At 31.3% G+C, this 13,470-nt stretch overlaps 1 long non-coding RNA gene across 1 annotated transcript; it reads right to left on the bottom strand.

Annotated features, from left to right (window-relative positions):
• Nucleotides 1-8,260: 8,260 nt before the first annotated feature.
• Nucleotides 8,261-12,087, bottom strand: LOC111088033. The gene is made up of 2 exons (XR_002612657.1): nucleotides 11,982-12,087; nucleotides 8,261-8,881 (listed from the first exon to the last, which is right to left on the bottom strand). It is a non-coding gene; the product is annotated as an uncharacterized LOC111088033 (long non-coding RNA).
• Nucleotides 12,088-13,470: the final 1,383 nt, after the last annotated feature.

The following is a 13,470-nucleotide window of genomic DNA, read 5'->3' as shown; positions in this document are numbered from 1 at the left end:
TGATTTTGATTGATTTGATTTTGGTGTAATGGATGCAACATAGTGTTACCACTAATGTCAGTTGCTTTCACTTTGCTTACCATGCCTATAACCATTACAGCATAAAACTGGTTGTTTAATCTTCTATAATTACATAAAAACACCAGAACTTCGTCCCTTGTCAGACGGATCACTGTGTGAGCTAGTGTTGTCTGCACTCTAGATAAGAAACAGATTAACTCATGCATAGCTTCTATAACTGCATTAGATGGTACTAATGTACCGTCTGGAGTAAATAATGGAACATCACTTATATGGAGGTTCTGTTATTACCATTGCTAGATGCCTTTATATGTAGTTCAGTGTTCTTGGATTCAGTGTGACTAACATCAGATGACCTATTCAATAACCCCAAAAAACAATAACCCTGCAGAGGAGGATGTTTATTCTTGTATTCTCACTTTATGTTTATCATTGCTAAAGGGTTTTTTGTGTTATGATGCATTCTGGGTTCAATTCCCTTGAGGAAAAGATCACATACAGCCCGTTGTGTATCTTTGTACTAAATAACACAACTGTTTTATGTTATATTCTGATCTTTGTTAAAAAGTTCTCTTTTTTTTATATTGTAATTTATTTTGAGCGTTATGGTGTTGTATTGTATTCAAATTGTTTACTGTATTATTTTCAGTTTGTGATATTTTGTAAAGTTGTGTTTCCCGTTTTACTTGTTGGTATACATAGGTAAGTGTTGTTATAGAAGTGAGGGCAAGTTACACAAATCTCTTCAACGATACATAAGTTTATTTTAAATGGTTTTAACTTTTAAAACTAAGGAAAGTTGGGTCGGACTGAAATTAAAAGGGTAGGAGAAATGTGGTATGTGAAGCTTACCATATGTTTTCTATTGCCTCAGATGATTAATAAATTTTTTTAAATATTTGTATACTTCAACTTTTGGTATTAATATAGAAAGCTGGTCAAGGGAACCACTAAGTTTCTCAAAGAATTGGGTTAATCCTCAAAGACATTACATAAGCTCCCTATTAGGAAAGACTGCTGTAGTACGAGACATGCTATAGATAGTAACAGTTATTGTCACTGATGGTAAGTCAAGTGACCCTCAGTCACGTGAACAGCACATGCATTTTGAGAGACCTAGTGTATACAAAACTAGATGCTCTTATACTGAGATGTATTTATACAAATTACAGAAATCCAACTTCTTGGATAAATAGAACTTCAGAAGCTAACATTTTAAGCTTAATTTCATTTGAACTAGAGCTGTTTAAATACTTTAAGTGATAGATAAACACCTTGTCTTTTTAAACTGATTGTGTAAATAAAGATTGTAATTCTGCGTAAAATTGTGTCTAGCCTTTTTCTTTGTGTCAGGCTCATTAATATTAATAAAAGTTAGGCCTAAGCTCCATAATACAGTTTCTGGTGAACCTGTCATTATCCTCCTGTTCCTATCCATTTAGTTTGAGAGAAATACGTGAATCTCGGAATAACACACAATAATAGAAATTGACTATGTTATATTAAAACAATTTCCGAGTCTCACCACGCCATTACAGTCAATGTTGCCACATCTGGTCACGCAGCATAGTCACTATAGCAAAAGGCTACATAGTAAGGCTGTCATGTTCTAAGCTCTCCACTCCTGTCTTAGTTTCTTTTCATAACACATTTAGTTTATGAGAATGACAGCCCAGTGCCCATTTACATAGAAATCCGAAGATAATGCATCAAATGACTACACAGGAATATCTCCATATGGAATAGCATAAATACCTATTTCATTCTCTATCTGCTTGAGGTATGTGACAGTTGAGTGGTCAGTGAATCCATACCTTTTGGCCTTGTTTCCAGATGGAGATATTTCTTGATTATGTAGCTTAATGTTGCCTGGGCCATATTTAAGGCTTTTGTTACTACTATTTGTTTTTATTAATTAGTACCTGTTACAAAATGCTGCACTTTGCTTATTATGTCTAGGGTACGAATTGTTATATTATTATGATTATTTTATTATGGTTGATCATGGTAACTCAAGTTCATCCATATGTTTTTTGTTTTCCAATGTCATATAAGTATAAGGGATATCATCGTCTTGGAATTTTTAAACCTTCGACAGGAACATATCATTATGACCTGATAGTATGAATATTTTGCATTGGAAAGGACTTTTACATACCCTCTCCAAACAAAAAAAGCACATATTAAAATATATAAATTGGTGTCATTACACTACATACCAAATGTAAAAATGTAATTATGATATATGAAGTTCCACCAATTGCGATTGTCATGTGACTTGCTGATTTACATTTTAAAAATAGTTTTAATACAGAGTTATATAACGTACTCAGCCATCTGTAGCCTACTGATTGAAATGATACGACTTAAGTCCAGCCAAGCTCTGTTCAGGAAAGTGGCATATATGTTAATTAAAAATCAAACTGTATATATATATATATATATCAATAATTATAATGCTATTAAATACATTAATTGTCAATAGGTGATTAAATCTGCACTAAAAACAAAGTTAACTTAATACAAAACAAGGACAACATTATAATGAGACTGAAAAATCAAAACTATTCTTCCATTACTAGTCCCACTTGTCATCTTTAAATCATAGTGGATAATGTCTGTGACCATAGCACTCAAACGAGTAGTTTCTCGAGCATGTAGCGAACTTAGAGGTCGTTAGTTACTGAAGGTCATCCTTAGCTTATAAGTAATTAATTTTAAAATATTTAGATATTTCTTCAGTATACCGGGATGGAAAGACCAACTTTAGGTAGCTGGGCTTGTCTTAGCTCACCCAGTTTATACTTGAACAAATTTTTAATGCAAAGGGAGGAGGATGTGGACTTAAGAACTATTAAGGTAAGGGTTTTTAGTTCACTTTATAATTATTAAATAAAAGAGTGAAGGTTGGGAGTCTTGTAGAAATATAGGGTGGTCTATTTATACTATAAGAATATTTTTTTTTGCATTTTATATCTCATAAGCTGAGGTACCCATGCTTTGTCCGGGTTATGAAGTTAAAAAAAATGTGGATGCCATGATAAACAATACAAATATTCTAACTTTCACACAACATTATTACAGTATTCATTATTAGCTCACCAAATATGTTGTATAAGCTGTAATAACTGAATATGTATATACTTAAACATGGTATACACTGTGTAATGGTCAGGGTGACTTTGTAGGAAGAGGTAGTGGTCAAACAGTGGCGGTAGGAGTGCTTTCAAATCTAGCTATTAATGTCCTTCCTCAGTGTTCCACATAATTAATTAATTGACAGTCATTGGCCACAGAAGTGCCGTACAGACCGAAATTGAAAGGTCACAAGTCAAAGTAGGAAGTGGGTATAACTCAAGAAACGGCTCTTCATATCAGCTTTATGGTGGCTGTTGGAATAGAAACTTCAGGTGAGTTTATGTAGTATTCCAGTAGTGGCGGTCATTTTAATTTATTGCATTCCTCCATAGAGAGTGCTAGTGTTCTCTCTGATATATATACGACGTTTGTTTACCCTCCCCCACATAGTGTGTATGTTATTTTATAGAAAATTTACTTTTTTATATTAAAGAATGTGGCGCCGTCTATGAATGTCGTTAACATTAATTTACGTCAAAGACAACAAATGCTAAATAACGACAATAATGGGAGTGGACGGATTTTGAGCCTACCAATAACATGCCCCTTGTTCCAAACTACCACCCAACAAAGTTTGGTTGAGATTGACCCAGCGACCTAGTAGTTAGATAACGGATAAACAGACATACATATTGTTGTGCTTTATATATATATATATATCTACTGATAATATATAAAAAAATGGCGAAAGTTGGGAGTTTTACATTGTAAAATTTTAAGACGGTTTAATTATACTTTAAGGTTATATCCTTCCTACAACTGGCTGCAGACAGCGAAAAGCAGTTGAAGTTGAGACGTTGTGGGTTCAAGCATTCAACTCCCAACAACTGATTCTCCTTAGTTGCTGGATAGTTTGATATCGGCGTTTAGATCTTCCCTGACAGATGGAATATCCCCAACATGTTATAAACGTGGCAATTAAAATCAGCATATTATTTACCTTTTCGTAATTAACTTGTGATTATGTCTTCTTTGTTGTGTGTATTTATACAAAACAAAAACAACATTAAATATTTTATCCAAATGTTTATTGGTATTTTATAGGAAATGCCAAAGTGAACTTCATACAATAAAAAAATGTTGTCCAATCGCAAAAAAAAATCCATAGACACTGCATCTGGCAACTTGACTGTTTTGTTTTTTTGTATATCTTGTAATCGTGAATACTCATTTAATTTTCCGTCTTAGAAAGTTTAAATCGAAAAAGGCTGTTATTTACCCTTCCGAAATCGATCAGTTTTCGGTGGCATCACGCTAATTACGTCATACCGGAAATTTTCAAAATGTACTTCTGATACAAGCCGTTCCTCCGCGACTATATAAAGTGTAGTTGTCTCATTACTTCCATATTCCAAATCATTTTGATATAAAGTACTCAACCCTGTGTAATTACTTGTTTGTTTGTAGTTAAGCACAAAGCTTCACAATGGGCTATCTGTGCTCTGCCCACCACGGGTATCGAAATCCGGTTTCTGGCTTTGCCACTGGAGGGCATGTAATTACTTAGAATTAGTGAAAGCGCGATCCACAAGAACTTTCGCTAGTTTAAAATTCTGCAGGGAGAATAAAACAAAAAATAATCGCGTATCCCTAAAAAAGTTGGATTGCGATGTACATCAATTTTAAAGTAGTACTTACCCTTAAAGAGCGTCACAATATTTCAAAAATCACATTTTTACATTTAGTCTAAATCTAAAGTTGATCTCTTTTCTACATAAATAACTCATTTTTGTCTTAAAAGCTTTACTAAGTAATCTGTAGTAAGTGATTAAAAATAAACTCTACTTTGTTTCCATTTCGTTTCCGCTTCACCACTAAAGCCAATATCAGCATGGAATTTAGCACACTTGTTGATATTACACTCTTCCATAGCTTGAATATTTTGAAATTCAAAACTCTTCACTAATTGTCTTGTTATGAGTCTAATTACCACTAATGAAGGCACTAATTACAATTAATTGCCCATAGCTCGATAAAGTTGCAGAAAATGTACAAAGTTTTTAATTCAAGCTATGAGGATGTTCACCAAGAGCATGTATATTACTTTTCACGGTTTTATCATTCCTAAGTTATGGTGTTAAAACACTTTATGTTATGTATTTCTTTATCCCTGCCACATTAATTATACATATGGAATATATGACTGTAAGTGTACTTTCAGACATTGTAACATCATACTTTTGTTTTATGCTCAACTTAAAGGTTATAAGAAGTGTTTAACAGTTTCCACAGCATGTAAATTTGTCCAGTTTTATGTCCTGGTGGTTAGGGCACTCTACTTGTAATCTGAGGGTCGCGGGGGCGTTATAATATTACGTTCAATTCCACTATTCGTTGATAAAAGAGTAGCCCACGAGTTGCCAGTGGGAGGTGATGATTAGCTGCCTTCCCTCCAGTCTTTCACTGCTAAATTAGGGACGGCTAGCGCAGATATCCTTCGTGTAGCTTTACGCGAAATTCATAACAAACTATTTTTTTAAGGGGGAAGTGCTACCTTAAATCTACTTTTCTGATTATGTGCCTTCAAAAACATTAACTAAATTTATGACGGTATTCAACTGTAAACTTCATATTTGTATTTTCTAACAATGCAAGAATTCATTAACTTGATTTTTTTGTGGTTTACAAATTCATATATTTTTACGATCACTGTTTACAAAAAAATGTTGTCTTAACAAGTCATTGAAAATGTAATTTTTTTACTGCAAATGACATGAATAATAAATAATCTATCTTTAGATGTTAGTGGTAGAAACTATGGGAGTATTTGCAGCAATAGAAACCAGAAATAAAATATGCATAACTAATTTAAAAGAACAATTTCAAAATTAGCCAATGACTTCAATTACCTACAATTAGAAGTGAATCCCTATCTGCTGTTTCATGTTCAGAGATATGCTCCACTCTGATCTGTCAAAAAAGTTCCTTCAACACTCAGCTGTTGAGAAAATTGCCCCAACATCGGTCTGTCGAAAGAGTCTCTTCAGAATTGATTTGTTGAGAGAATTGCCCCAATATCGGTCTGTTGAAAGAGTCTCTTCAGAATTGATTTGTTGAGAGAATTGCCCCCAACGTCGGTCCTTTGAAAGTTCTTTCAACACACACAACAAGCGAAGCACGAAATTTAGTAGAATAAGTCATCACTTACAAGAGTAGGAAAATCTACTATGGTAATCGTCTACTGTCAGAAAACTTACTAAAATAGTTTCAGAAAACCATGTAGAGACAAAGTACAACAGCGATCTCGAGAAATAATGAATACTCAACATGGCAGTATCCAATACACTATAAGTTGCACAAATTATATTTCAATTAATGCGCATTAGTAAAACACCATATTTTTTAATGGCGGAAAGTGAAGGACTTGGAGAAATTATTCAGGACGAAAAAACGTAGGCGCTTTAATTAATTTCAAAACTACCCTATGACATAATCAGTACTCTTTCACTAATATCGTCCAGGTTTCAGTAAAATATTCGTAGCCGTTTTTTCTGTAGCAGTTGTAAAACCATAATCAATAATAATAATAAAGCTGGAGAAACTGTTATAAATATACACATTGTTTACTCTAATAAAACGAAGCATTTTCGACTGGTACAACGGTGCTTTGAAAAGCTTACGTTGGTTTAAAAGAAGAGCTTAAAAACTTTTTAGAGGGTGAAAAATCTCACTTTCAAGAATCAATTTAAAAATAGCCATACAACATTCGCAGGAGTTTTTTTAGTGGATGTGCACACATTTTGGTGCAGTATACTTAGCTGATTTATCTGTAAAATTCAGTGTTTGAATGGCTTCGAAGATAAACTTGGCCAGTAGTGATGAAAAAACTGGTAAAATCTCTACTTTTCTTTCAAAAATCAGTATCAAAAACAATCCTCTGACATGAGCAGGAGTTTTATTAGTAGATTTACCCAGGTTTGAATAAAATATTAATAGCCGTTATTCTCGGTAAGCTTGTTAAACAAGCAAAATATGAATAATAATAATATGAAGAACAAATGGATGAATTTTGTCTAAAAAATCGGAAAATCAAATTTTTTGCTATCATTAAAATTTTATCAACCTTAGCCAATCACATAGAAGATCTTGAGTGTTGTTTCAAGACAAAGTCTGCTTTTTAAAATCGTTTTTGCCCATATGTTCTATTATAATGTTTGTATAACTCCTGGGCAAACCCTGTTATGAACCACTATTGTGGTTCATGATAAGTTATTTCTTATTTTAATTAGTACAGAAATATTTTGGAGGCCATGTATGACACAAAAAATTAATTTCTACAATGTAATTCATAGTTACAAACAGGCAGGGCATTTTCAATGTTTGTAAGAAGCAGAGACTTACTATGAGATCATATCTCAAATGAAGTAAACAAAATCAGCACCTTCAGAAAAATAAATGTAACCGAAGTCAGTGCAAGAGTAAGAATTAATTAATACATTTCTTACTTCCTAGTGTTAGACTAAAAGCTGTACATTAAAATAAATATAGTATTACATTTCACTTTAGAAAACACTTTATGGTCAGTTTTCAGTTCTTATAGTCTACTTTAGAAGCAGCTTGTAAAATCACTGAATGCATTTGCTACTTCTTCTTCAGTAACAGTATGTAAAATTATTTGTATCAATGAATTAATTTACTGCACCTCTTTCTGGAGCAGCATGTAAAATCTTCTGTATCATTGAATGCATTTACTGCTCGGAGGAATGCTAACAGCATATATATATATATAAAGGTTTTGACAAAAATATTTTTGTTTCAATATGCACTCAGTAATCCAATTACAATTTTAATAAATGAAGGTATTAAAACCAAATAATTTTTCAGTCCAACATGTTTCAGATGTTTGCAGGTCTTCAATTGGTGGTTTTGAAATGATAAGAGTTAATATAAACTTAATGTCAGATACTACAGTACAATGGATACAGTAAAATTATTATAATTTACAGACTTCATGTTCAAATAAAAGTGGAAATGGAACTAGCTAAAAAATAAAACAACATTCTATGATATTTTAAAATCATGAACAAAAATTTACTATCACTATCAAAAATAATGACACAACTGTTATAGTAACTACACTTTTGAATAAATAAAGTTTTGATTCTAGTTTAAGTTGCACTTGGCCATTTTTATTCTCAAATACTAAGTCTCAAAATAATTCAATACAGAGCAACAATGTTAAGAAATGTCAAAATTTTTTTACATTATTTTCACCGATATATATATATTTTTATAATCAGATTTTTTATAATTGTCTATCAGAAACAAGTTGCTAATTCATATCCTACTACATCACACTGCTGTTCAGGATTTAGGATAAACAAGGCTGTGTCTTTTGTTTTTGATACAAATTAAATATTTTGGGTAATATTTTTCAGTGTTAATTTAAATATTAGTAATACTTTTTCACAGTCATCAATACCTATTTTATATTTTTAATTGGAAAAAAAAAATCTAAACTTTTGACAGAATTTCTCAACAAAAGACTGATTAAAGGAAAATATTACTAAAAAGGCCTTGAACATAATATAAATTTGCACAAAATCTTTTGATATTTCCTGTCAAACAAGTTTTTAACACGTTTAGGTTCTTACCTATTCATTTAACATTTAATGAAATACAATATCTGAACAATAAGATTTCTATATTTGGTAAACTTGACAACTATTTGGAGTAGCCTTTTTTTTTATCTCTTCAGTTATTCATCTACCAGAATGGACACCTATAAATCAAAAATACAATTGTGTTATAACCAAGGCCTTGTTGTATTTACTTTAAGGACAAACATTTTGTTACAGCAATATATAAGTATAAATGCAATTTTCTTTTTAAGTTTCAAAGTTCTATTAGATTAGATTGATCCTAAAATGACACACACACACACATTAAAACATGTCTAATACTATAAATTAGATCAAATATATATAGGTTATAAATTCTGCATTTAATATATAACAATGGGGAAAAAATATAAAAAACAAAACCAAATGCCAAGAGTGAAACTCAAAACCAGAGCTGTCACTCGCAACGAAATTCAAAATTATGATGTGCATAAAAATAAATCCATTACCATGGTAGTAACACACACAAAACAAAATAATGAAAAACTATACCATTTGTGAAGAAGGTAAAAAATGTATAATCTTTCAAAGTAAAATGTCTAAGGTAACAGCTCCCAAAAGCATTGGGGTATCTATCAGAAATAATCCAAAAACATTCAGATGGACAGTGAGAGAAATAGCAAGGAAGATCAAATAGGGATTATGTACAAGGCTTCCAAAATGTCACTTACAAGGAAATTTTGTAAACACATTTTTCAATATGATCTCAATAGCCCTTAGTTTCAGACCATGGCATGAAATACTCCAACTATACATTTTGTTGAATTTCAAAATATTGTACTAGCAGAATAATAACATGTCTGTCCATTCGTTGTTTATGAATATAAAGAAGATGAAAAAAGAAACATGCAAAAATAATTATGTGTATAGGTGTTAGGCCTACTAAGAGTGACTAATATGATTGGATGTTAATTTCTGTATTTGTTAACATTTAACAAAAACTTTTTCTACTGTAAAATTTTTATGTAATGTTGTAGCATCAAAATTATTTTTTTAAAAGCCAATTTTCATCAGAGTATTGTTTATGTTATTTTATGCTAACAAAAATGTTACATTTTCATATTTTAAAGAAAATGCACATGCAGTAAATATGCCTGATTTTGTTTTACTTTTATTCCAGTTTTTTCATAGAGATTTGATTTATAATTTTTCTAAAATTTTGTTTAGAAATTCAATGTTCGATTGAGTTCTAAGAATTCTGTTAAGAAACTAAAAACAAAGACGACTATTTCAAACTTTTGAAGAAGGGATGTTATAAAGTCGTTCTGCTGTTAATAAATGCATAAACAGGGACTACTAAAACATTTGATGGTGTGGTCAGTACTCATGATATTAACATTGACTGAGATGATTTTTAATTGTAAAAGAGCTTTTAGAAAGAGTATATCTTATGCCCAAATATTCATTTTTGTGCAGTTCTCGATTTTTGACACATTCTACTAGTAAAAAAAAATAATAATAAAAAGCTTCTTGACCTTGAAAAGTTAAAATAAAACATTCAGAACATTAGTTCAAACGTGCGTATTGTCAGACTATCCACTAGCAACGGCTTCTGTAATCAGTTGTGAGACAAACTTCATAGTGCAGAGGTACTAGTTAAAGCTTTGTTTCTGAAAGCTCACCATCTATAATGAAAGTGACTGCTGGTGTTAAACAGCACAAACACTGCAGTGACTCTCTTGTAAATGGTAGATATAAACTAGTGACTGCTGGTGTTAAACAGCACAAACACTGCAGTGACTCTCTTGTAAATGGTAGATATAAACTAGTGACTGCTGGTGTTAAACAGCACAAACACTGCAGTGACTCTTGTAAATGGTAGATATAAACTAGTGACTGCTGGTGTTAAACAGCACAAACACTGCAGTGACTCTCTTGTAAATGGTAGATATAAACTATAATCTAGCCTGTCATGTTGACCTCCACGGAAAAAAACAACCAGGTTTGGCAGCATTTTAAATGTCTTAAAAGCAATGAAATGGCAAAGTTTAAGAAATGTCCATCTGTTACAAAGTGCAAAAGGTTTTCTACCAGTAGTCTCATACGGCATTTGTGAAGTGCACACGGCTCTGAAATTTCTCTAGGGAATTTAAAAAAAAAGATGGCAAAATGTATAAATTAAAGGTGGCTTTTAGCAACAAAATGACTTCTACTATCATGTTACTTTTAATTATTTGATGGTTCTTCGGGTATAACTACCACAGCCACAATTAGTAGTGAGTGGTAGTGGGTGTTGGAATATTGAGGCTTAAATCACCTAATACCTGACCCATACTTGATTTTCCTTGCCAGCTGTCTCATTGTTCATTTGCAGTTTTTGGATTATGTTTGGTATGCAGGATATCTCCTCCAATACTTTTGGGAGCTATTCTTGCAGAAATTTTCCTCTAAAAATTATATCTTTTTTATTTTCTTGACAAATGGTATTTTTCTTGTATTGTGTGTGTTACTACGTGTAATAATGGACTTATTCAATTTAAATTTGTTCTAAGCTTCACTCTTTATGTGAGTGTGTGTGTGTGTAGTTTCATAAGTACATTTCTTCTATATTTTTAAATCATAACAAAAAACAGGGGATTTATCATGAGAAGAAATGGGACAGATGTCTCCCAGTGGAATATGCTAAACCCTGGCATACAGAATGGCATACTAAAATCAAAAACAGCAAACAACACAACTTCATTGCATACATGCATATGTACGTATACACACACACACATACATATATATATATATATATATATATATATATATAAATAAACTGTTATACCACTTTTGCTCATTCCAATGAAAACATATTCCCCCCAAAAACAACATTTCAAGTTGCTAAAAGTGTCTTGATAATTGACTTTAAAACTATACTAAAAGTAAAGCTTATTAATTCTGCACTGATTTAGATATCAAGCTTTATTTGAAAATTTATGTTAAATTTGGTGTAAATGGTATTTTTAAACTGAGCGTGTACTAATTTTTTAAAGGTACTTTTTACCTAAATATGTTCAATCTGTAATAATTCAAATACCTAAAAAATGCTGGATATTGAACAAATAAAACCTAACATTATTAAAATCAACATTCTTGTGAATTTTTACAATGCTTAGCAAATTAAACATTAGGATATCTATCATTATATTTATTTGTACTGGAACTGATTAATTACCTTTTACAGCCTACAGTTTTCAGAAATAAATGTTTACTTACCATCCTATGTAACACTGGCACAAATTCTCATGTGATGTGGCTTGTTTAATAAGCAAGTCCACTTGTTCTGGAACCTCTAAGGTTACTTCAGTTCCAAAGTCCCTGCCTAATTAAAAATGAAATAGTTCTATTTAGTTCATTAGTCATATATAAACATACTTTGGGAATATATAATTATGAATAGTCAAGTATAATTTTTCATTTTAAATAGGAAATTAACAAAATATTTTTATATCTGTTACAGTTTCAGATAAAAGTTATAAAAAAATTCTGAGTAGTTTAAAAATATACTTGTCAACTATATAGGATACTTTTTATTGAAAGCAAAAAGGTAGTCTCTCAAAACATAACAAGTATGCTGTAATGTGTGGTGGTTCTGTATAACAAAAAGGTAGTCTCTCAAAACATAACCCTAACCTATGCTGCAATGTACATTATGTATAAGAAAAAAGTTCTCTTCCAAAACATAATCCTTAGTTTATTGTCATTCAGAGTTGTGAGGGAAGTTTACAGTAATTTTATGAGATAATAGTACATTCATAAAGTTAAATAAAGCTAGACTAAGGTGTAAAAATATGTTAATACTTGAATTAAAGGAAGAGAAAATTCTGCAAATGAATGTAAGCAGATTAGACCTTAGACTTGTCAGTTCACACCCCAGATTACAAAAATATATAAAGAAGGGTGTCCCCATAAACAAACAGTCTGTAATTTACAAATTTGTATTTAGCACAGTATCTTCAGTAAGTGATAAAAAATTAATATAATATGAAAAATAGTTTTCAATTTTTAAAGGATTTAAATTCGATGAAGGCTGTTTTGTGAAGTCTGGTATTAAATATTCATATACTAGCTTACCCATATAACATATAATTTATATGTGGTGTAAGTTACTATTTGTTTCTGCTAATATAAATGGAAGAAAAAATAGAATATTTCTCTGCAATGAGAGAATCACAAAGTAGTTTTAATGGTTAAGTCTATTACCAATCTGATAGGATCAGCATAGGTAAAAATGTAAGTACCAAAATGGACAAATTATTCTTGTGTTTTCCTGATAAACTTAAATCAATGTACAGCACGAAGTATGTTGATGGTACTTTTTTATTTTTAAGTAAAAAAAATGTCATGTTTCTATATTCCAGCAATGTCTAAATAATGTTGTGCTACCCTATACATGTGGCTAGAGTTAAAATCAAATTAATGAAACTAAATGGACTTGTATATTCAAATTATATTTAAGATTTAACATCAAACCAAAAATTACAGCCAAACATTTGTCTAAATTTAAGGTAGGTGTGCTAAAAGACAAGTGCTTATTGGTTGGTTATGAATTTTATATGTGGGGTTTTACTGTTAGTTGTCCTCACTTGACAGCACTTACTGTCCAGGTTTGACAACACATCAAGCACTACAAATGATGTATTGACAGTTTGTTAATGTCAGTGTTAACATCAGTCATTTTGAGACTATAAGAAGGGCTCTTAAC

Source organism: Limulus polyphemus, unplaced genomic scaffold (genome assembly GCF_000517525.1).
Source record: "Limulus polyphemus unplaced genomic scaffold, Limulus_polyphemus-2.1.2 Scaffold3027, whole genome shotgun sequence".
Lineage (NCBI taxonomy): Eukaryota > Metazoa > Arthropoda > Merostomata > Xiphosura > Limulidae > Limulus > Limulus polyphemus.
This window is presented reverse-complemented; position numbering and strand designations above follow the sequence as displayed.